Source organism: Bos javanicus, chromosome 11, assembly GCF_032452875.1.
Source record: "Bos javanicus breed banteng chromosome 11, ARS-OSU_banteng_1.0, whole genome shotgun sequence".
NCBI classification, from domain to species: Eukaryota; Metazoa; Chordata; class Mammalia; order Artiodactyla; family Bovidae; genus Bos; species Bos javanicus.
Genome location: NC_083878.1, coordinates 45,847,690 through 45,872,856, shown reverse-complemented (window position 1 = coordinate 45,872,856; position 25,167 = coordinate 45,847,690). Strand labels below are relative to the sequence as shown.

At 46.5% G+C, this 25,167-nt stretch overlaps 1 protein-coding gene across 3 annotated transcripts in view; it reads left to right on the top strand.

Moving 5' to 3' along the window:
* The window catches only part of NCK2 (NCK adaptor protein 2), a 115,246-nt gene that overhangs the window by 42,024 nt on the left and 48,055 nt on the right, over positions 1-25,167 (top strand). For all 3 annotated transcript variants that reach the window (XM_061432554.1, XM_061432555.1, XM_061432553.1), the window contains exon 2: positions 23,895-24,075. The gene's annotated coding sequence lies outside the window, so the exon portion shown is untranslated. The remainder of the gene's footprint in view (positions 1-23,894; positions 24,076-25,167) is intronic.

Genomic DNA, 25,167 nt, shown 5'->3' with positions numbered 1-25,167 from the left:
CATTTTTAAAGTCTTTTTGAATTTGTTACAGTATTGTTTCTGTTTTATGTTTTTTGTCCACGAGGCATGTGGGATTTAGCTCCCCAACCAGGGATCAAGCCCATATGCCCTACATTGGAAGGTGGAGTCTTAACCACTGGACTACCAGGGAAGTCCCAAAGCTGGAGCCTTTCAGAAGGATGGCCGCAGTCTGGTCTTGGAGGTATCCCTGAGTTCCCAGGTACTAAGTGTATGATTTTCCTGGGACCTTGGCAACAAAGTACCACACAGTAGGTGTCTGAAGACAAGGGAAACTGTGCTAGCACTCCCTCTGTGACCTGTCGGGCCGTCGATCCCTCCTGGCCCCTTCCAGCTTCTGTTTCCCAGATGGTGGGCTTCCCTGATGAGAAGTTTTTTTCTCCTGAGATGTTCTGGGAGAAAGCAGTCATGGTGTGGTCATGGGGAGAGACATAGGGGGTGTAATTTCTATTATCCCAAAAGATGGAAGGGACTCAAGTCAAAAGGCAGCTGGGGGAGAGCTGGGCTTTAGTTTTGCTCATGCTCTGCACAGACCCAAGTGGCTTTTCCTGCCCAGCCCAGGGGAGAGGTCAGACTGGCCACAGCACTGGTGATGTGGAAGCCACCGGGGCTTCTCTGACTGCGGGCCACTCCTGCTCCTCTCTGGACATGAGGTTCTCGGGGGTTCCTCCTGCTCAGGTAAGTTTAGTGAAAGTTCATTAAACCTTGCAAAGCACCTGGCACCTGCCTGCTGCCCTGTGCATGCTGTCTCCCTGGATTAACTTTTCTCCTTAACAGGAATAAAACTACCCTTAAAAGGATGCAACTACTGTTGCTAGTCCTCATCTCTTGTCGAGTAAGAGCAGGAGCATACTGTTTCACATTTCTATGTATTTAAATAGCTGCAGCATGTATCACAGTTTGTGTAGCTTGTGTCAGACTCTTCTGTTGACCAATGCAGAGCCTACCAACCTCCCCCAAGTGTGTTCTTCTAGGACTTTCTTCTTTTTGTTGTCTTTCAATGTTCTTTTTTTAAAGATATTTTTTGATGTGGGTCATTTTTTCAGTCTTTACTGAATTTGTTACGATATTAATTCTGTTTTATTTTGGGGTTTTTTTTTGGGCCCCGAGGCATGTGGGAACTTAGCTTCCCAACCAGGGATCGAACCCAAACCCCGCAAAGGAAGGCAAAGTCTTAACCACTGGACCACCAGGGAAGTCTGTCTTTCGATATTCTTTTCCCATAAAATGCATACTTTCCCCCCACTAGTTTCCCATTTCCTCCTCTTTGTTCTAAAGTAGCTTACATCAGTCATAAACCATTGCCATTCAGTGCTCTGTGCTTTGAGACAAAAACCATCTGTACTAATTCTGTGTGTGTTTGACGGAGGAGGAGGAGCGGGGGAGCCCGTGGATCTCTTGGTTACTGGTTTGCGTTCTTTAAAGTGTGTTCAAGTTGCATTTCATCATTTCAGAATTTTCAGTGGATAGAGACAAATTCCTACTTAGTATATGATGAATGTGAACTATTTAATGCATGTTCTCTGACCATCTGCCCCTCCTCCAGGCCTTCAGGCTCCTGTGCTTGGGCTGGTCCAAGAATTGAAATTGTCCCCCTTCATCAGCTGATTGACCGGGACCCCCCAGCCCCCCAACCCTGTATGGGGTGATGACCAAGCCAAGGGTGCACTTGATCCCAAGTGTTCAGTAACTTCTTTCATTAAAAAAAAATTGACCTATTAATATTTCTTTCGATTCAGATAAGAGAGTTCTTTTCCACTGAAGAAGTTTCCCAGGGTCAGGCTGATGAAGATGATTCTCCTGCCAGAATTTGTTAATACCATCCTATTAATATGGCCAGTAGAAGGGTCTGAGAGACAATGAGTAAAGCATTATTGCCCATCAGTCTCTTAGGAGGATCAGGCTCTGAGGTTCTTAAATTTGTCCCAATTTAACCAGAGAGCTTTTTAAGACAGAAAGCCACTCTTCAACCCCCACCCCGCTTGGTTTCTGTCTCAGGAGTCCAGAGTGGCCTCAGTTATTTGCATTTCTAAGAAGCTTCCAGGTGATGCTGCTGCTGCTGCTGCTACTGGTCAGGGCATGGGTGGAGCCCCTAGATGAGGAGGAAGAGCCAACTTTGCACAGGTGGCTGTCGGCTCTGACTTCTCCCTGCTCTGATGGGGGGAGTGTCTGCTCGGAGTCTAAATCATAACATCCTCTGGCGTCCCTTAAATGCACAGAAACAGAACTGGCTGGCCTTCAGACACCTTGGCATTTATTGCTTTTGCTGCATGAAGGGTTATCTCCTGTTGGTGCGGTGGGAGGAGTTAAGAGTTGATTTGTGAGCTAAATACATGGCACCCAGTTCTCCTTCCTTGGAGCCCACAGGAGGGCCTGCATGGATTGATAAAAGTAGCCATTAGGAAACTGCTCTGTCATGAAAACTGGTTGATCCTATGACAGTGACAGGCTCTTGTCTCCTCACTTCCTGCAGCTTGTATAATCGCTTACCTCCTATTTTTAGTGGCATTGCTGACTCAAAATGGGAACTGATGCCAGGCTCTGCTTCTCAGTGCCCTGTCTGCAGGGGGCTGGGCTCTTAGGCGGGTGAGGCCGGGGGCTGGCCTGCTGGAAAGTGGATCCCTGGGCAGGGGGCCTGGGAGCCCCACCACTTCCGCTGACCCCTTATTGCTCCCGCCAACCCAGGCCACCACCCAGAGGAGCCCTCTGGGGCCCCTGTTTCAGGGCAAGGCTGCATGGAGTGTCTCGCCATTGATGGGGGTCTTGCTGCCCTCCAGCCTGTCTTCACTCTTAGGGGACAGCTCAGCACCACGTGGGCTGGAGGCACCTTTGGCCTCTGTTCTGGGTGCAGCTGATGGAGGTAGAGCCAGGTGGAGTTTGTCTTCAGTTGCTTGGCCCCTTTCTGTAAGTCCAGGTGGCTTGTGCTACCAGCTGGTATGTAGTCAGGGCATGGTTGGAGGATTGGCCCTCCAGCTTTGGCCTCTTGAGTCGTGCCCCAGGAGGGGTCTAGCCAGCTAGCCCGTGCCCATGTATCCACAGGGATTCACAAAGAATCAGCTAGAACCCAACAGTCCTGCTTTTGCATCAATACAGATATGAACCTGAGGATGGTTCTCTTGTCACTGGAGCTTGGCAGGAGGTGAAGGACTCTGCCTTGGTGCTGCCCCTCTAGCTCAGGACACCCTGGGGCTCTGGAAATATACTGGACCAAAGTGACCATAACTGGAAGGTACTTGATACTGTGTGAGCCACCCTGAAAACCTGTGGCCTGGGGCTCACCTGTCCTGCACCTACCTTTTCTCCTTGGTTAAAAGAAAGGCTTAGAGCAGAAGAGTTTTCATCCTTTCCTTTAGGATTTAAATCTAGTAATTTGTAAGAGTGATGGCTCAGTGGTAAAGAATTCACCTGTCAATACGGGACATGCAAGAGACACTGATTCCATCCCTGGGTCAGGAAGATCCCCGGCGGAAGAAATGGCAACCTACTCCAGTATTCTTGCCTGGGAAATCCCATGAACAGAGGAGCCTGGTGGGCTATAGTCCACGGGATCACAAAGAGTCAGACACGACTGAGTGACTGAGCACACACACACATGCACAATTTGTAAGAGAACGTTGACTTCATCTGGAGGAGCCTGGGGAAGTAATGTCAGTTACAGCCACACTGTAAGGAATTGGCCATTTTTCCTCTCCTCCCTGTAACCTCGTCTGCCTTCGCACCCTGGACTAGTAGCAAGCTATGTGGACTTCAGGATGCCTGTCCTGAGGGACTGGCAGGGGTTGAGGGTGTGTGGGGTGTGGGCTTAAAGAATGCACTTTATCCTTCTCATGTCCTTACCAGCGAGCGTTTCCAGTAGTGGGATCTTGAGTCCCTGGGATGTCCTTACACTTTACTTGTACAATCGTGTGTGTTGTTTAGCGTATGTTTATATCGCTTTGTTTTATAAGGTGAACGTCTCCAGAGTAAGGAGCATGTGTGATTGGTTCACTTAATGTCTGAGCTGATCACAGTGACCTCTGTAAGGAAGGGCTTCATGTAGGTTTTCATCTTATAATTTTATGATTCAGAGAAATCAGTGCCTGGTATCCTTCCTGCAGCCTGTGACTGGGAGGAGCATGCAGAGTCTGATCGGTGTGAACGTGACACAGCTGCTGTTAGTCACTGTTTTCATAGGACACTAAATGCTTAAAAAAATTTTTTTTTAATTGGAGGGTAATTGCTTTACAGTGTTGTGTTGGTTTCTGCCATACATCAACATGAATCAGCCATAGGTGCATGTATGTTCCCTCCTTCTGGAGCCCCCCTCCCACTTCTATCCCATCCCACCCCTCTGGGTTGTCACAGAACACCAGGTTGAATTCCCTGTGTCACATAGCCAGTTACCACTGGCTATGTAATTTACATACGGTAGTGTATACGTTTCGTGCGACTCCCTCAATTCGTCCCACCCTCGCCTTCCCCTGGGTTTCCTTGGTGGCTCAGTTGTAAAGGATCTGTCTGCAACGCAGGAGACGGGGCTTTGATCCCTGGGTTGGGAAGATCCCTTGGAGAAGGGAATTCTCCAGTATTCTTGCCTGGAGAATTCATAGACAGAATCCATAGACAGAAGAGCCTGGCAGGCTACAGTCCCATGGGGTCGCAAAGAGTCGGACACAACTGAGCGACTAACACACACACACTCCTTGCCTTACTGTGTCTACATGTCTTTGTCTCTATTGCTGCTCTGCAGATGGGTTCATCTGTACCTTCTTTCTAAATTCCACATACATGTATTAATATATGATATTTGTTTTTCTCTTTTTGACTTACTTCACTCTGCAGAACGGGCTCTAGGTTCATTCACCTCACTAGAACTAACTCAGATTTATTCTTTTTATGGCTGAGAACTATTCCATTGTATATATGTACCACAATTTCGTTATCCATTCCTCTGTCGATGGACATCTAGGTTGTTCCTATGTCCTGTTAACTAGATGTTTTAATATCTGTTGTATATTCAACCTTTGAGTAAATTCTTAAGGCTGTTGAATGAACTAATTTCACTTTCAACCTGTTAAAAAGACATTTTTTTTTTGGAAGTATGTTCAGCAGCTGACAGAAAGGCCTTAGTGTCTTAGCAGTTGACTGTAAACAGCAAGCTTCCAAGTGTGTGCAAGGCTCTGAGATTCCTCTGCAGCCTCTTCCTCTACCCAGTGAGGCCTTGACACCTGGAGGGAGAGGAGGTTCCCCTCGTGCCACCAGCAGCACACTCTGTCCCAGAGCTTTGAGGGCCTTTGTGTATAGAGAGTGGCCTGGAAGTTTCTGCAGGCCCTTCAAGCTCTCGCATTTTCAGATTCTCTTCATTCTCTCATTGCAGAATGGGATTTCTTAGTTAACAGGATAATCAATTCAGTGTCGTTTTCTGAAGGTAGAATCAAAGAGGGAATCATGAATATGTCAGCTTCAGGACTCATCAGTTAATTGCTAGTCTCCTTTCATCTAAACTGCCACCCTCTCCAGCGACTTTTATTTAAAGCAGACCCTAAATATCCTTTCATCTGAAAATATAGCAAATATTCCACTAGTAAAAATTCCTTAATCATACCAAGTTGGTGTTCAAATTTTCTGGCTATCTCAAATATTTTATTGAAAATTTGCTTGTTCAAACCAAGATCCAAATAAGGTCTATAAATCTTCATTGTTGTTCAGTCACTAAATTGTGTCCAACTCTTTGCAACTGGACTGCAGCACACCAGGCCTTCCTGTCCCCTACTATCTTCTGGAGTTTGTTGAAGTTCATGTCCATTGAATTGGTGATGCCATCCAGCCATCTCATCCTCTGCTGCCCTCTTCTCCTTTTGCCTTCAATCTTTCCCAGCATAACGTCTTTTCCAATGAGTCGGCTCTTCTCGTGGAGCTTCAGCTTCAGCGTCAGTCCTTCCAGTGAGTATTCAGAGTTTATTTCCTTTAGGATTGACTGGTCTGATCTTGCCATCCAAGGGACTCTCAAGAGTCTTCTCCAGCACCACAATTCAAAAGCATCAATTCTTCGGCGTTCATGTCCATAGATTACAGTGGAATTATTTATTGACTTCTCTGCCCTCTGATTTTTTTTTTTTTTTTCATTGTGGTTTGATTGGTTGGGGAAAACAGGTCTTTTGTCCCCACTTTGGGTTTCCTACCTGTGGTTTGGCATAGAGGCCCCTGGTTAGTGTTCTCCTGTGTGTCCTTGTGTCCTGGAAACTGCTAGCCACAATGGAGATCCGATTTTGGCAAGATGACTCTGTGATGTTGTGTGTGCTCCTGTTGGAGTGAAGCTGAATCTGGCCTCTGTACCATGATACCGAGTTAAATCTTAAGACAGAGTTTTGGGTGAAGTAGGAAAAAATAGCTTTATTGCCTTACCAGGCAAAGAGGGCCATAGCGGGTTAAAGTCTGCAAAACTGTGTGTCCTGCCCTGGAGCAGGTAATGAGGAGTGTTGTAATCCTGGTTCAAAGAGGGCATGGTCAGCTCTGGACATTCTTCTGATTAGCAGGTGGAGAGGTAAGTAGGAATCAGCATCGTCAGCCTTGTGGTTCCAACAGGTCTGGGCTGTCCTTGCTTGTGGGCAGCAGACAGTTAACCTCTCCCAGTCGGTGGGGGTTTCAGTGTCTGCAGAAAAGCTCTAAGGTATTGTTGTATGTGTCCCTTGAGGGGAACCAGGACCTGCCCCAAGGCTACACTATTGTTTCTTGACTGCTCCTCCCTTGTCTCTGCATCCCCTCCCTTCCCTGATTAGCAACTGTTGAGCTTGCCCATTGGAACTCAGGGAGACCTGGAGGCTGAATGAAGCCTATTTCCTGTAATCAAGAATCAAGAAAGCGGGGGACACAGAGGGCTTTCCTGCCCAGGAGTTCCGCAGGGTCCTGCTGGGTATCAGGGGCATATGGGAGAGGGCAGGTGTGGCGGTCTGGGCTCAATCCATGGTTCATCATTCCCGTGGGATGCTGGCGCTCAGCCCAGACTCCCATGCATGCATACCAGCCTAGGGCTGTGCCTAGGGGCCTGTTTTGCAGGGAGGTTGGCCCTTTATTTGACAGTGTTCACAAGTGGTGTTGCTTCCCCAGGACTGTCATGAGCGAGGTTTCTGTTTGGTTTTAGAGAAATCAGGAGCTGTGATTTCAGGAGCTGACCTCCTTGCTATTATGGGAAACACCCAGCCGTGGCCAGTACCCACTGCCCAGGGTTGGTGGGGTAGGAGTTGAGGGGCTCCGGGCCCCTTCCACTAGTGCCTCCCCTCCTAGCTGTGCTCCCTTCATCAGAAGATGGAATTTGGGGACCCTAGTCCAGGAGACATGGATGCTCAGTACTCGTGAGCATTTAATCTGGGCCTTTTCAGTGGCTAAAGGTGTAGACTTAAAAAATAGTCACAACGTACAAGTTGAGAGTTATGTTTTATTCTGGGGGGAGTTTTTAGAACTTCAGGAGACAGCACCTCAAGTGACCCCGAGGGAACTGCTCCAAGGAGATGGGGTAGGAGTCAGGTTATATAGAAGTTTGCAACAAAGGGCAGGTAGTCTGAACATCAAAACTATTTTTTGTGAATTAAAGAAAACCAGGTATCTCATGTTAAGGAATTTAGTGCTTTTCTGTGTATGGGAGGATGTAAGATTCTGGGCTCCCTGAAATCTTTCCTTTCATATGCATCTCAGCTATCTGGGGCCAGCTTCCTTCATTTTTCTTTCTTTCTTTTTTTTATTTTAATTGGAGGCTAATTACTTTACAATATTGTATTGGTTTTGCCATACATCAACATGAATCCGCCACGGGTGTGCACGTGTTCCCACTCCTGAACCCCCTCCCACCTCCCTCCCCATACCATCCCTCTGGGTCATCCCAGCGCACCAGCCCCAAGCATCCTGTATCCTGCATCCAACCTGGTTCTTCAGAGCTCCTCGTAGGGAGTGGCTGCAAGCCTGGTAGCTGCTGGATACCAGGTATTGTCCTCCTTTCTGGGCACCCTCCAGGCTCAGGAATTCGCATTTGGAGGGCTAGAATTGCTGGTGGCTGTGACATCCTGGTTTACTGATATGGCAGGAAATACTTAAATTTCTCAAAGGTGGTTTCATTTACTTGTTTTTTTTTTTTTTTTTAAAACATAATCTATTGTAAATTCACAGTATTTCTAGTTCAGAATTAGAATTACAAGGTGTTTTAGTTCTTTGATTTTATATTTATATCTCTTTTCTCTTATGCTGAAAATTCTTATCCCTGGGAACATGAACATAATTACCTATTTGCTTGATTATCTCACTTTATTTATACACAACCCATAGAAATGTTTAGAATAGCTCCACCAATATTGTTACTCACACTGTGAGTAGTGAAAACAGCTGAAGATGTTTTTGTCCTCAGGATTTATCCCACTAGGAAACTGCAGCCAAATGACTGTGTTTCAGAGTCTTCCGGAACAATTCCCCTGTGTGTTCATGCCACCACTTCAGTATATAATTTGGTTAATTTGTTTCCATTTTGCTTTTGATTTTTAGAACTTAAAAAATTACTATCAGTTTATAATTATGTAAACCATTTTCATGGTTCCAGAGCCAAAGAGGTGTCTGCAGAGAGGTCTGCTTTGTGTTTCTGTCTTCTCTTCTTACTCCTTCCATCACTATTTTTAAAAGGGTTATTTTTCTTTCTCTCCTTTTATTTATAGCCTTGTAATGCAAAGTACATACATGTCTTCATAAGTTAGATATTTGTTTTTAAATTTTTATTGGTGTTTAGTTGCTTTACAGTGTTCTGTTTCTACTGTACAGCAAAGTGAATCAGCTGTGAATCAGCTGTGAATCAGGTATACATATAAACCCTCTGTTTTGAATTTCCTTCCCATTGAGGTCACCGCAGAGCAGACTTGATTGCTCTGTGTCTATAGTAAGGTTCTTATTAGTTATTTATTTTATACATAGTATCAATAGTGTTTATTTTTAATACTTAATGTTTTCTTAGATAAACAATAGCACAGTCTACACACTTACCCCAAACTAGAACTGGAAGATTGTCTTCTAATGATGAGGCAAGTTGTAGCTTAGTTAATCATGACCTTGAGTTAAACTGAGTATACCTGTCGATTCAGTTATTTTGGAGTGGGTAATTACAGCAACTAGGGCTTCCCAGGTGGCTCAGTGGTAAAGAATCTGCCTACCAATGCTGGAGACACTAGAAATGCATGTTCGATCCCTGAGTGGAAAAGATCCCCTGGAAAATGAAATGGTAACCCACTCCAGTGTTCTTGCCTGGAGAATCCCGTGGACAGAGGAGCCTGGCGGGCTGCAGTCTATGGGGTCACAAAAAGAGCTGGACATGACTAACCGACTGAGCATACACAGTTACAGCAACTGCCGCCTGAACATTCTAATCACATTCCAAAATATTAATAGTTAGAAAATACATGAATATTTCTGTCTTGTTTTTGCTGTTGGAAAAAAAAAAAGGAAACTTGGTCTGTTTAATTTACATATATTCTAGTTCAGTGGGTCTCGGCCCAGTGATTTCATCCCCGGGGGACGTGTGGCAGCATCTCAGATGTCTGGGGATGTTTTTGATCATTGTAACTTCAGGCGGGGGGAGCCCTCAGCTCCTGCAGTGAATAGGGAGCTCCCCCAGCCAAGAAGTATCAGCCCTGTATTTGCCTCTGGTCAGAGCCCTGCACGATGGAAGGGGCCTTGAGACTTTGGGTCACCCCCTTCCCTCCCTCCCTCTCTCTGTCCCTCATCCCTTTCCTCCTCCCTTCCCCCTTCCCTCCCCTCTTCCCCGCCTCTCTTCCTTTTCCTCCCCTTTCTCTCTTCTTTTCCAGTAAAAGTAGATTTTTACGACTAGGAGTATAGGAAAACCATTTACAAAGACAAGCCAGAAGGACACCAGCAACTGTGCTTTACCACCTCGTGTGCAGAGAGTCCAGCACAGGAAGCCCTGTTCAGTTCACCCTGGTGTAAATCCCATGTGCGACTGCGTGCTTTGAGGGAAGCTGATTCTGCTTCAGGATGGGTCTCAGGAAGACGGATGTCTTGTTTGGTGCGAGCACATGGACCACCACCTGTAGGACAGTAGTGCTTGAAGTTGAGGTTGTGATGTGCTGACAGCACTGTGGCTTCACAGTGGATCCTGACGTGCTGCTCACTTAGAAAGATGACCGTTCAGAGGCACATGTGGGTGTGGGCAGCAGTGGGCAGCTGGCAGTTCTGTGCCTCTTAGGACATTCTCTTGTCATTGACAACATTCTGCATTCCTCTGGGGGTCGCTTTCTCATCTCTGGACTTTCCATGCCAGAGTCCTATGAGATGCTCATTTTCAACTAACAAAGAGGGTGAGTGGTCCTATCTCTGTGTGGTTTAATATGATGTGGATGGGGGGCTCACTCCTTTTCTCACACTGGGGACCCTGAGAAGTATCAACAAGGTGCCTGGTTGCCCCCAATCATTACCAGAGTGGGGCGCCTGGAGTGTGATCACAGGGCATTGGAAGCAGGTATTGGAGGCAGTAGTGTCTGGTCCAGGGATGGGCTTGCTGGCCTCGGATCTTAGCATCCCTTCTGCCTGTGGTGATGGAGGAGGCAGGTGGGTGGTGCCCTTCCTCTAGTTTCTACATCACTGCTCTTCCCCAGGTACCACCCACACTCCAGCAGGTCAGTTCACCCAGCTGCACAAGTCACTAGTCGGCATGTGTCTGTGGCATAAGAGAGCACAGTACAGGTTGCTTCTGTGGAAAGAAAGAGGTGTCTTTAGGAAAGTTAGCCGCTAAGGTGACAGCCCACTGGTTTTTAGCCCTGGGGAGCTGGGTTTATCTGATCGTTTTGTTAAACATTTGCCTGTGAACTTCAACTCTTGAGACTGCTTTGAGGGGACCCGTGGGGGTGGAGAGCACCCTGTTGTGGTTATGGGGTGGTCCTGCAGAAATAGCCCAAGTCACCAAAATTCCTTTTGATTTTAACTTTATGGTCCAAAGATACAATATTTATTGTCCTTTAGGCCCTTGACTGGAGTCTTATACCACCTCCCCTCCTCGTTCAGCGTTTCCCCTGCCTCCCAAGGATAGCCTTATAAGCCTTGGACACTGAGAACCTGAAGGGCTCACTTCTGTTTCAGCATTTCTACTAATTCTGGGGGAAGCCCTTAAATATTGACAAGGGTCTGAAGCCTTGGTTCATTTTTTTTATTTTTTCGGCACAGAAATAAATGGTTTGTGCTATTTTTGAGTGGTGGATATTGAACTCAGGGTGTAGGGCAAAGTGGTTTCCATGTCTTTCTAAAGAGGAGAAGCAGGCACCTCTAGTGGCAGATGACCTTCTGATGGGGACAGGTGGGAGGCAGTTCTTAACCATTCCTGGGCAGGTGTGGGCGGTCACGCTCTGGGCAGCTAGCCTCTTGGGCTTCAGGATTGACAGGGGTGGTGGTCCTGGCCTTGCAGGATTCCTGCCCAGCGGTGGGGGAGGCATCTCCTAGCAGTGAAGGAAGACATCATGGGTTCACCATCAGCCTCCTGTGATCAGACTTACGGGCAAGTGCCAAGCCTTTTGTAACCATAATCAGTTAAGACAAAGCAAAGGGCTGTAAACTGCAGAATTCTGTTGGTGTCTGCCTTCTCGTAGAAACAAGATGCTTCTGGGACTTACCTGGTGGTGCAGTGGATAAGAATCTGCCTGCCAATGCAGGGGACTCCGGGTTGATCCCTGGTCTGAGAGGATCCCACATGCCGTTGAGCAACTAAGCCTGTACAACCACTGACTGTGCCCTAGAGCCCATGCTCCACAACGAGAGAAGCCACCGAAATGAGAAGCCTGAGTACTGCAGTGAAGAGTAGCTCCCCCCACCAAAACAGAACAACACGACAAGAAAGAAACAGGATGCTTCTAGAAAAGAAAACCAGTTCGGAAATCTGGCACTGAAAACCTTTCAGTGTTGTAGTGTGGACTCGCTAGTTTATGGTTTTATAACTGGCTAAAGGTTCTGGCGTTAACTGCAGGTTTCCAAGTGGTTTCATCGCCCTCAGTCGGGGCTGACTGCAGGGTGACTAGTTGTGTTCATCTGATTCAGTTCATTTCCTAGGAGAACCAATTACAACCCCATTTTCACTAATTTACGGTCGTAATCCATCTATTTCAGAGCCAGGATTAAATTATCGCTTACCTCCAGAAGATGTATGTTTGAACTTAAGTATCTGTGGGATTTTCATATTCTATGAAAGACAAAGGGGTGAAAGTTAGCTCGTTGTTAAGTTTTGTTTTCTTCTATTTACTGTTATTATTTTGTTGGAAAATTTTTACTGCATGTATTTTTTTCAAAAGACAACTGAAACCTCTAACATCAGGGGAAGCCTTCCTCCTGTCTCAGGCACCCACATGACTTCATTGGAGCAAGACCACTGCTTCTTGTGTGTACAGCTACTGTTCTGGAAATAGCTAACTACCAGCTTAACTTCAGCTCCTCTGTCCATGGGATTTTCCAGGGAAGAATACAGAAGTGGCTTGCTGTTCCCTTCTCCAGGGGATCTTCCAGACCCAGGGATCGAACCCAGGTCTCCTGCATTGCAGGCAAATTCTTCACCATCTGAGCCACTGCTGCTGCTGCTGCTGCTAAGTCACTTCAGTCGTGTCTGACTCTGTGTGACCCTGTAGACGGCAGCCCACCAGGCTCCCCCGTCCCTAAGATTCTCCAGGCAAAAACACTGGAGTGGGTTGCCATTTCCTGATCCAATGCATGAAAGTGAAAAGTGAAAGTGAAGTTGCTCAGTTGTGTCCAACTCCTAGCGACCCCAAGGACTGCAGCCTACCAGGCCCCTCCATCCATGGGATTTTCCAGGCAAGAGTACTGGAGTGGGGTGCCATTGCCTTCTCCGAATCTGAGCCACTAGGGATACCCAACTACCAGCTTTACTCAGGTCATTTCACTTTCTTGTAATACAAAGACATCTCTCCTTTACTTACTTTTAAAAAATAAAGTCATTGAATCGTACACTTTAGTTGGTGAATTTTTATGGTCTGTGAATTGCATTTCAATTTAATAAAAAGTAACCTTAGAGTCTGGGGACTGATTTGAAGAGAAAAGATGAAGAGTGGAATACTTTCATCTTTATGTCGTCAGAGGTGACTACAGAGGTTCCCCAAAGATCTTTGCAGCTTGGGTTAAAAACATATTTTTATGGAGCATTTAGAAGGAGGAGCCTGTGATGAGCCTGCCAAGGTTCCTGAACATAGTTAAGTTCACTGGGGTGATGAATCTCAGCGTGAGGAGGGTGAACAGCAGGTCGGTAATTGCAGGCAGCTTAACCAGGCAGCAAAATGGTAGTTAAGCTTCTTCATAGATAAATACATATGTGGAAAAGAATCTGAAATGTCCTTACCTTACTTTTCGGAGTTGAGAATGTAAGTTTGAAGTCCTGTCTCTTTAGAACCTAGAGACATCTGTCTTGTTTTACAAGTGGATAGTTTTCAATGTGTGTTCACTCAGTCTTATCCGACTCTTTGTGACCCCATGGACTGTAGCCCACCAGGCTCCTCTGTCCATGGGATTCTGGAGTGGGTTGCCATTCCCTTCTCCAGGGGATCTTCACGACCCAGGGAACCTGTGTCTCTTGGCATCTAATGCATTGGCAGGCAGATTCTTTACCATTGAGCCACCTGGGACTTCCCTGTCATTCAGTGTCTGGTGCTGTTTAATCAAGCTGTTCCTCTCCGATAGCATCTCAGCCATGTCCTTTCTGTCCATTTTGACATGTCCTGCCTGCATTCGCTGTAGAGCCATGCCCGTCCACTTGGGTGGAGGACCATTGTGGGGAGTGATGGCTGGGAGTACAGGTGTCCCCAGAGTGTGGGCTGTTAGTTTGATTCTCCCCAAGTAAAGTGTCAGGTGGGTCCTGCCCTTGGCCATGGTCTGTACCACAGCGTGGATGGTGGCCTGGAGACAGGTGTGTGGGGTTTGCAGGTGAGGAGTGGATGGAGGGGGGCAGGTTGTCCAGGCCTGAAGCAGAATGAGAACTCTTGAGAACCTGCAGCGTTGGACTGCAGGTGGTGTGGAGGAGTGGACCAGGAGGGTCACCAGGGGCACATGTCTCTGCTTCCTCTCAGAAAGCCACCTGCCAAGTGTAGTGTGAGGGGCCAGATGGGCTGTGCAGGTGTGAGGCTGCCTGTGGGGGACGCAGACTCAGTCAGTGTTCTCACGTGCAAAGCATCATCGGCATACCCAGTCTCTGCAGTGGACATCCCTGCTGAGGCCACATACCATGTGCAGAGACGATGGGGGGTGACCCACAGGGGCCTGAGGTCCCCGCTTGGGCCCACTCCTCTGTCTGTCTGCTTTGTGGGGGTGAAGCCTACGTCTGTCTTGTCTGTTATATGTCCAGCACCCCGCATAGTATTCAGAAGGCTTCAGAAATACTTGCGGAGTGACTTGTCTTGAAGTCTGTCCAGAAGAGAGAACTTTTAGGAAACTTGTCATTTTTTGACTCAGGAAGGATTTGCTTGCTGAAGAGGCCCTAAAGGACCTTGCAGCTCCTCTCACTGTTGGGAGGTTAGTCTCAGGAAGGACAGATGAGACCTGCTTTCTAGTCCATCATAAACCACCTTTATGTAAAACTATTATGTTCATATAAGACACTGCTCACTTGTCTCCTTTAGAGATTTTAAAATTCTGCTCAGATACTAATGGGTACTTTGGATGGGACACATCTATTTTAGAAGTTATCTAGAAAAGTTGAACTGAATTTTTTTTAGGCAAGTTTTCTTGCAGCAGATAAAGCAGCACTGCCATATCACCTCATGTCTGACTTCGGTCCCTCACTGGACTGAATCCCCTAAGAAGGATGGCATCTGTATTGTGCTTTATTTACATACCGTGTCTGCACAGAGCAGATATGTGTCACATTTCCATTGAATAAGTGTGACTTCCATTTATTTATAGCAATGAGGTGACTGATACTCTCTCCAAGGAAACCCGATGTCTGAGGCTAAATGGCAGTCTCTACAGTGCCCAGCTGGAGAAGGAAATGGCAACCCACTCCAGTATTCTTGCCTGGAAAATCCCATGGATGGAGGAGCCTGGTAGGCTACAGTCCATGGGGTCGCAAAAGTCGGACACGACTGAGCGGCTTCACTTCACTCACTTCATACTTTATCACCGGAGAAGGAAATGGCAATCTACTCCAGTATTCTTGCCCGGAGAATCCCGTGGACAGAGGAGCCTGGCGGGCCATGGTCCGTGGGGTCGCAGAGAATTGGACACGACTGATGTGACTAAGCATGCACGCACAGTGCCCAGCTGCTAAGATGTGCACTGGGCTGAGCGTCCCCTGGAAGAGAGTCTTTGTGTCCTTTGTCACGGGTGAAGGTGTGGCCAGCCTCATCACCTGCGTGCCCCTTCTTTCAGACAGGCCTGGTGTTCAGATGCTGAGGGTTTGGAGATAAATGTTCTTGATTCTGTCCTTCTCACTTTCTCTTCTTCCCTTTGCATCCCTTTGTTCTTACCTGGGGCTGATGTCATAACCAGCTGCAGGTGGTCTGATTCAGCAGGTCTCAGTGGTTCTGTGTGCAATGAACAGGCAGTAGGGAAGGGGAACCCTTCCATTTCTGAAATGTGTGGTTAGAACACTCCTATTTCAGCTCTTACACATCATCCGAAGATAATTTTTGTCTTTTTGTTCAGTCATTAGGTCATGTCTGACTTTTTGTGGCCCCATATACTGTAGCACTCCAGGCTCCTCTGTCTTCCACTGTCTCCCAGGGTTGGCTCAGATTCATGGTCCATTGAGTCGGTGATGCCATCCTGCCCTCAGTCTTTCTCAGCATCAGGGTCTTTTTCCAGTGAGTCGACTCTTGGCATCAAGTGGCCAAAGTATTGGAGCTTCAAGATCAGTCCTTCTGTTGACTATTCAGGGTTGATTTCCTTTAGGACTGACTGGTTTGACCTCCTTGTTGTCCAAGGGACTTTCAAGAATCTTCTCCAGCACCACAGATCAAAAGCATCAATTCGTTGGTGCTCAGCCTTCTTTATGATTCAGTTCTCACATCTGTACATGACTACTGGAAAAACCATAGCTTTGACTATACTGACTTGTGTCAGCAAAGTGGTGTCTCTGTTGCTGTAAATTTGAATAATGAATCACAAGGTGCAGAGGAGGTTTAACTCGTTCCCTAACTTTCTTCTGTCTTTGTGTTCATGTTTTCACGGAACAAGTTACATGCTTGGAGACCGTGGTGAATTTCAGGATTTACTGATTTCAAAGCATCCTCCTTAAGGAGTAGGCCAGGGAAACACTGAATTCTGAGAGGGCTTGAAATCATGTCCTGAGTGTTTCCTCTGCACAGAATGGCATCGTGGAGCCCAGTTTGTCGTTTCTCTGTGCATGTAAGTGAATGGATCTCAGGTTTTCTTTGATGTGTACAGTGGATGAGGGTTGTTGGAGGAAACCTGGCTGCATGAGGAAGTGGGTTTTCTTTTTGTCAGGTGGCCGTTGAAATGTGTTTCCTCTGTGCCCAGTTGAAAGGCTGGGCATGTAGATTTTCATGCTCTTGTCGTGTTTTAGCTCTGAAAGTGCTTACACAGCTAATCTGGCTTTTATGTTTATTTCCACTTGGAGCTCAGCGGGAGGCTCTTTGGAGATATTCGGACAGAAATGACTTAATTGGATTTCAGCCCAGACACAGCATATGAATGGCTTTATGGATGGCATTAATTGGGCCGTTGCCATGGGAAGTCATCTATACATTTTTGAGCTTGAAAGTTTAGAAGTCCTCTTTGATTCATTCAGTCTCTTTCACTGGCTTCTTGCTAGTTTATTTGATCAATGACATACTCAAGAAAAATAAATTTATGGCAATAAAATGAAGACATATGGTTCGTTAGCAGAACCATCATTCGGTTTTGGCACGGGTGCACTGATTTGTGATGAAGGCTCCGTGTTGACACCCAAGAGTTGGATCAGGCTGTGTGTAAGGAATTCAGGGTCTCTTGGGTTGAAATTTGGGAGAAGAGGATTCTAAACCCTGGAGCACTGAATGGTGCCATTGTTGTTCAGTTGCTAAGTCATGTCTGACTCTGCAGCCCCATGCACTGCAGCATGCCAGGCTTCGCTGTCCTTCACTATCTCCCAGAGTTTGCTTAAATTCATGTCTGTTGAGTCAGTGACGCCATCCAGCAATCTCATCCTATGCTGCCCCCTTCTCCTTTTGTCTTCAGTATTTCCCAGAATCAGTATTTTCCAGTGAGTTGGCTCTTGGCTCTTCGCATCAGGTGACCAAAGTATTGAGCTTCAGCGTCAGTCCTTCCAATGAATATTCAGGGTTGATTTCCTTTAGGTTTGACAGGTTTGATTTCCTTGCAGTCCAAGGGACTCTCAAGAGTCTTCTCCAGCACCACAGTTTGAAAGCATCAAGTTTTTGGTGCTCAGTCTTCTTTAAGGTCCGACTTTCACATCTGTACATGACTACTGGAAAAACTGTAGCTTTGACTGTACAGACCTTTGAGGGCAAAGTCATGTCTCTGCTTTTTAATATGCTGTCTAGGTTTGTCGCAGCTTTCTTGCCAAGGAGCAAGTGTCTTCATGGCTGCAGAGATTTTGGAGCCCAAGAAAGTAGTCTGTCACTGTTTCCACTTTATCTCCATCTATTTGCCCTGAAGTACTGGAACTGGATGCCATGATCTTAGGTTTTTGTACCATTGTGGCAGATTCTATAGAAATCACTGAGGAAGTGTAAGTTTATTGGATGATGAATGTCTGCTAAGAGTCATTCTGTCGAGAGCCTGCCATGTGGCTGAACCATATGGATGGCAGCATGTGGAGGTCCCTTGCTGGAGGCGCTTGTGTTGCCTTTGAATGGGGGCGGTTTGGTTATAAAAGAGCAATCGCTGCAGGAATGAAGGACGTTCCTGTAGAATGTTCCAGAAGAGGGGACCTTTGGGTTCATTCCTCCTGGACGATGAGTTGGTTTTGGCTGGACAGTAGTTTTAGGAAGCTGCGGGTGTGAATCTCTTCCTGAATGGTGGAAGAAATGGACATAAAGGCACAAAAGTAGGAAAGTATCTGGCATTTGGGGAAAATGTGGGTGAGTCATATTGACCATTTTTCAGAATATTCAAAAGCAGCTAAATATACTTTAAAAACACAATGATATTAAAATTCATATTCAATTGGCATGATCATGAGTTTGTTCTCTGAAAGTATTTTTTTTAACCATTAGCCACATACAGTTAGAAATGTCATTTAGATCACCTGTGTGTATAAGTTATCTCAGATGAGAATTCAGTGTCTATATCTTCTTTCTTTCCTGTCTTCCCTTCCTTCTGTCTTTTTCAACAAAAGAGGTTTTATTCAATAGTGTGTTTTCATGTTTAAGGTTTATCTTGGTCAGCATGCTTTTTATTTGTGGTGTAATTACCTGGACAACAATGAAATCCTGTGGACACTTCGTAAAGAATGCAGGTGACCCTTTGCAAAATATTTTGTGTACTTGGACTATCCAGTTATGGCATTGAGATGTGTATATATACACAGGTATGTGTATATAGGGTTGTATACACACACCTACATGTATGCTGATTCTGAAAACTGTGATTTGGGTCAGTGGAAATAGGTTCAGAGAAACACCTATGATGCCTTTTGGAGGATGGGGACTGTTGTATTAAGAGGCTAGCATCAAATATATACACAGAATCTTATAAAGCATTAGAACAGGTGTTACTAATGTTATTCCTATCTGCTAGAATTCTGAGGCAGCGACCGTAAAATTTAAGTCCATATTAAGATTTGCCTTATGACTTCCTTGTCATGGTACTTTAGATAAATGTATTAATGCATTTTGGTCCCACATCATCAATTTTGGGTAATTCTCACATCCACTCCCGTGTGCTGAGCTCACAGCTACAGATTAGGGGCGTCGAGACCTCGTCACAACTGAGGACGTGGAGGAACAGGACCAAGGAGGGAGGGGCATGTGGGGGCAGAGCAGGTCTGGGGCCCACGGCTCCTGCCACGTCTTTTGGTCATGGCGTGTGTGGTCAACCCACTGCCGGCAGTTTTGTTCTCTGAGAAGTTCTAGAAGACTTGAAGGCAGATGTGTGCATTATTTCAGAACACAGAACCCTCAGAGCTCAGCATCTGACCAGTGATCCTGCTCCCCACACCTCCCCAGCCACATCTCCTTGAGGCTGTTCAGAGTTAGAAACTCATGCTCTTTCTGCCCCATTTTCATTAATCAACTTGTGATCCTCACACAGATGCAGTCCGCTGATAACCAGTGTTATCATTTAAATTGATTCCAGCCCATGGCAGAAAAATCTGGTGGTTTCCTTTTCAGGACAGTTTTATCTTGAGTAAAAGTCCAAATTTGGTGGGCCTTTCTGAAATGTGGACCCCGCATCTGACTGTCAGCACTGCGCACAGGGTAGTAAGAAGCAAGTGGGGTCCTGTCCCTGGAAGCTTTAGTGTTGTTTTTTTCTTTTTAGTAAAAGAAAAAAGATAATTGCCTTTAGCTTGTCCTGCAGATGAGGGGTCTGGGCAGTTCACTGCGTGTGTCTTGCATGTTTATTTCATACTCATGTACTATTTGGTCATGATACTCATCTGGCATAATCCAAGAGTCTTGAGCTTATGTGCAGTGTTCAACAGTCAAACAGTGTAACTCAGTAATTTTTTTCTGCATTGACATCTAAGAGAAATAGTGCCTTTGTTTTTATTTATGTATATACTTTATTAAGTTTAACGATGTGTTAATTTCTGCTGTATAGCAAAGTGACTGAGTTATACACATATATATGTTATTTTTTATATTCATTTCCATTATGGTTTATCATAGGGTTTTTTTTAACTTTTTATTTTATATTGGAGTAGAGCTGATTAACAATGTTGTGATAGTTTCAGGTGAACAGTGAAGGGACTCAGCCATACATACACATGTATCCATTCTCCCCCAAAGTCCCCTCCCATCCAGGCTGCCACATAACACCGAGCAGAGTTTCCTGTACTATACAGTAGGTCCTTGTTAGTTATCCATTTTAAATACAGCAATGTGTTCATTTCCATCCCAAACTCCCTACCTATCCCTTCCCCTCATCCCTCCCTCTAGCAACCATAAGTTCATTCTCTAAGTCTGAATCACAGGATGTTGAATATAATTCCCTGTGTTATACAGTAGGACCTTGTTGTTTATCCATCCTATAGATAATAGCTTATATCTGCTAACCCCAACCTCCCCAGCCACCCCGATCCCACCCCTTGGTAACCACAAGTTTGTTCTCAGATTAAGGTGGCATGTGTGGTCATGGACTTGCGTCTTAGAAACTATGATACTGTCCTTCCCTGATTTGAGAGGCAGAAGCCGGGCTCCTATTGTGGCAGACACTCCAGACTGATGGCGGTGACAGATGACCTTTGCCCAGGTCTGGAGGTTCTGGCCCTTTAGTGGTGATCCATGTGGGGAGAAAGAGTCCAGTGGGGCTCTGCAGTCAGGTGGGCCTGGGTTTGAATCCTGGCTCTGGGCCTGAGGGTCTGGTGGTTTGGTTCCTGAGCCGACGATGAGTTGTGTCTCCTGGGTTGCTGTGAAGGTGGAGCCACCAACACAGTGTCCCTGGGACCTGTCCAGTTGCTTCTCTGCTTCTGTGGGTTGGGCGGTGGAGTGCTGGTCTTTATGGGGAGCCTTTAGGGGATTCATGTCATCTGGGCAGTAGGCAGGACTGCATGTCCATCCTGCCCAAAGAGTCGGGGGGCTCCAGCCTTTGGCCTCAATGGAAGGTCATGAGCCTCTCATTAATCCTGAAGACTGTACTGCAGGGAAGTCTGTCAGTGACGGACACCAGCCCTGAATGGCCAGCCCACTGAGGTTCAGAGGAAACCGCCCAGATGGCCCAGAAAAGCAGCCAGGACAGGCTCCGTGGGGCACCTGGAGTTCAGGTGGGGCTGGGACAGATGGTTTGGGTGTCTGGAGGCCAGGCCCGTGGGGACAGGCAGGGCTGCTGGTTGGCAGCCACCTGACCTGAGCACCTTCACTGGTGTTCTGGCTAAATGCCCCCCGAGACCAGGGAGAACCCCAGGTTGTGCCCAGGCTTTTCAAAACACAGTCAAGAAAAAGAAAACCTCAGTATTGCAGAGAATTCAGATAGTCCTTTGGTTTTGCCGTGGTAGAATGATCGGGGTCCAGATCATTGTGGAGAAAGGGGTGCATTTAGTATTTGTGTTAATATCCTTTACTCTGTCCTCATCGCTTTAATTCCTATGGGGAGATGCAAGTGGTGCTTGTGGGGAAACGCCTGTAAAGACAAGCATGCACTGTCCCCTCCTGCCTGAGCAGGCTGTGAAATGTTCTCCAGTGACCACCTTGGCCCCAGTGACCTTAAACCTGGCAGTGTTGCCAGTCAGAGGTGGTTTTCTACAAAGTGTATGCTTTTCTGGTGGATTCTATCACAGGTTGTACTGAAGACCTGATCTGAAGTGCTCGTCCTTAACAGAGGCTTTGAATAGTCCACGTTAAAAGTGGCAGTGGGTGGACTTCATGGAAACCCACCAAGGGAACAGCTTAGTCTCTGTGTTCACTTCTGAGGAAGGTGTGTGGTTCGTGCACTGACGCTTGGTCAGTGAGATGCTTTTCTTGAAGAAAACACCACCCCTCCGTCTCACACAGTTGGATCGCAGGTGCCTAGGCCATCTTTGTTGTTGTTCAGCTGCGTCCGACTCTTTGCGACCCCATGGACTGCAGCATTGCAGGCTCCTTCTCTGTCTCCCGGAGTTGGCTCAGATTCATGTCCATTGAGTCAGTGATGCCATCCAACCATCTCATCCTCTGCTACCCCCTTCTCCTCCTGCCCTTGGTCTTTCCCAGGGAGGCTCTGGTTGGAACCTTGTCATTGGCTCAGATCCTGGGCATCCACCTGGATGGCCACAGCGAGTGTCAGAGGACAAGACTTCCAGACCCAGGCCGTGGCGCTGGTGAACTGGGAAGGAAGATAAATTCTCTGGCACTAGGCTTGCTGCTGGTGTGGTAGGTTCAGCTTTAGAGGCTTGCGTTCCTCACTCCAAGCCTGCTAAGGAGAATCTCTGCCTCTATGAGAACATTAAGTCCTGTGGCAAAGTGAATATTAGTATCTATCCCAGGAGGTTATTGGGAGGATTAAATCACACACACGTATACACACACCATGAGCGCACCGTGCGTACAGGGGGCAACTCAGACAGCCCCGCAGACGCCCAAGGGCCTTGGCTTGAGCTCTGACTCCAGGCACATTCACTTTCCAATGAAAATTTTAAAGCTACAACTTATGTCCAGAAGAACCCCTGAAAATACTAATACAGAAGTGGTGTTTGCAGACACAGCAGTATTTAGCTAGTGGGTTTCTCCAGTAAGTGGCATGTGTCAGGCCCACAGTGAGAAATCGGAATCCTTGGTCAGGCCTGGAGTCTAGATAGCAAAGCGTCTGTTTTCTGTCTTGTTTCTGAAAACACACGGCAGAGAGAAGGCCTCCATCCTGGTGCGCGTCTAAGATCTCGTCCAGGTCTCATATCCCTGGTGTGTCTGCCCAGCACCTTTCCCTTGTGTTAAATCATACATTCAAACAAAACTAAACAAAAATCATCCAAGCCCTTAAAATAATACCAGAGAATGCATAAATGAATTCATTTTTTAATCAACATTTATGAACTTGCCTTAAAGCCTTCCCTGAATTATCCTTTTCTATTTGACTAAAATAAAACTCGACTCTTCTGTGGGGTGTTTAATAATGTTGTGAGTCATCATCATGGTTTGATGAATTAATAGATCTTGTACAAGTGAATGGTCAGGACAGATCCCTTCAGGCTTTGAAGCATAATTAAAGATGCCAGTGAACCCTCTTGGAGTCCACAGTGCCTCAGGGTCCCCTCAAAGGACAAATCAGGACTGAAAATAGGTACCCAGGTGTCAGGGGCCATAAGGCCAAGTCCCACAGCCGGGAGGGAGGGGGTTGCAGGATCCTCTGTCGGCTCCTCCTCTGTAATTTCAGGATGCTGTCTTCAGATTCCTGTAGCGATATTTTCTTTTTAAAAATTTTTATTGGAGTCTAGCTGATGTACAATGTTTTGTTAGTTTCCATTGTACAGCAAAGTGACTCAGTCATACACATGACATATACATACAGTATAGCCTCTCTTTTTCACATTCTTTTCCCATATATGTCATTAGAGTATTGAGTAGAGTTCCTTGTGCTATACAGTAGGTCCTTGTTAGCTATCTATTTGATATATAGTAGTGAGAGAGAGAGAGAGTGTGTGTGTGTGTTCATCCCGATAAGGACGAAGCTGTGGGTCTGGCGGGGCCTTTCTCAGTGAATGGTCCGAGCAGGAGATGAAATCTCTACATGATATCCATTCTCTGCAATTCTTCTCCCTAATTAGGCTCCCAGACGGGCTTTTTGAATTTCCACTTGGCAGCTGCTCTTTTGTTTTCAGCAGGCTTGGAGGGTGTGGGCAGCGGTATTGTGGGGAGGGGGCTGGAAGAGATCTGGGAGCTTGGGTCCCTCGGTTATCCCCAAGGGGGTCCCCACCTACCCTCTGCCTCCACGTTGACCCAGGGTCTGGAAAATAGAGCAGGGCAAAGGAGTTTTTGTTTGGGTCGAGGTCAGTAAATATAAAGCACATTTTTTCCTGGGGTCTATTAAAAATATTTGGAGAAGGAAACGGCAACCCACTCCATTATTCTTGCCTGAGGAATCCCATGGACAGAGGAGCCTAACAGGCTACAGTCCATGGGTCACAAGGAGTTGGACACAACTGAGTGACTAAACAACAACGACAAGTAAAATATTGGTTTCAGGTAAACAAATAATCAGTTATTTTTCAAGCAGTAACTTAAAATCCAGCAAGCAAGCTGCCCTGATAAATGGTGTCTTCTGTCTCTTTTCAGATTTCCTACGTTCCTTTTCTTCGAGCAATTTCCTGGATTGTCACTCTCTGCTGAGATTTGAATTGGATAGGAGAATTTGGAGAACTCCAGCAGCTTGGTGACTTCAGGTGCAGTCAGCTGAGGAACTCAGCCTTTGAGGAGCTCTGTGTTGTGTGTCACCTCTCGTAACTGGGTGCCGAAGGTGAGTGTGGCTTTCCGCCTGAGACAGGCAGGAGGAGTGACTGCTTTCGCCTTAGATGCCCACGTTGCACTGGGCGTACGCTTTACGTTAGTAAAATGGCAATAAATGTAGCTCTGATTTGTTGAGCCTTATAAAATGTAAGTTGCCAAGGGATGTGGTTCAGAAGTTAGACTCACTGTTCCTGCTTTGGTGCATGGTGGCAGCAGGTAAGCTAGGAGGCAGGACCGTGGGTGCCTCCAACCTGTGAGATGCCCGGCGCCTGAGCTCCTGGCTGGACAGGTAGCTTGTGTCTATGGGAGATGGGCCTTCTCTATGTCGTGTGGGATGGGTGTCCAGAATACGTAGGAGCTGTCTTCAGGGTGAGCTCCATCTTGTGAGGCTTCATCCTAGCTTGGATGCTGGGAAGATAAGGTTGCATCACAACATCAAATGGATAAGGATTCCGAGGGAGGGTTTATGTTTTCCTATGAGAAATGTTCTCGTGTGTTAAAATTGTACTTGTGACACAGCATATGGCTTGAGATTCAAGGCTCCTGGAATAACAGGTACTGGACAAAAGAATGTCTCTACAATAGGCATTTCTCAGCCCTAACATGATTTTGGACCATTTGATTTAGATGATACAAGATGCTGGCTGGCAGTCAGTTCCTCTGGGGTCCTGGCTCTGACTGGGCAATAAAGTGCTTTATGAGAAGGTCCAATTCATCTTCAGAGTGTTGTCTCCTAAGTGGAGGTTTGTTGTTCACTCACTGTCGTGTCCAACTGTTTGCAACCCTGTGGATTGCAGCACACCAGGCTTCCCTGTCTTTCACCATCTCCCGGAATTTGCTTAAACTCATGTCTGTTGAGTTGGTGATACCATCCAACCATCTCATCCTTTGTCACCCTCTTCTTTTGCCTTCCATCTTTCCCAGCATCAGAGTCTTTTCCAGTGAGTTGGCTTTCCTCATCAGGTGGCCAAAATATTGGAGTTTAAGCTTCAGCATCAGTCCTTCCAGTGAATATTCAGAATTGATTTTCTTTAGGCTTGAGTGGGCTTCCCTGGTGGCCTAGATGGTAAAGAATCTGCCTGCAGTACAGGAGACCTGGGTT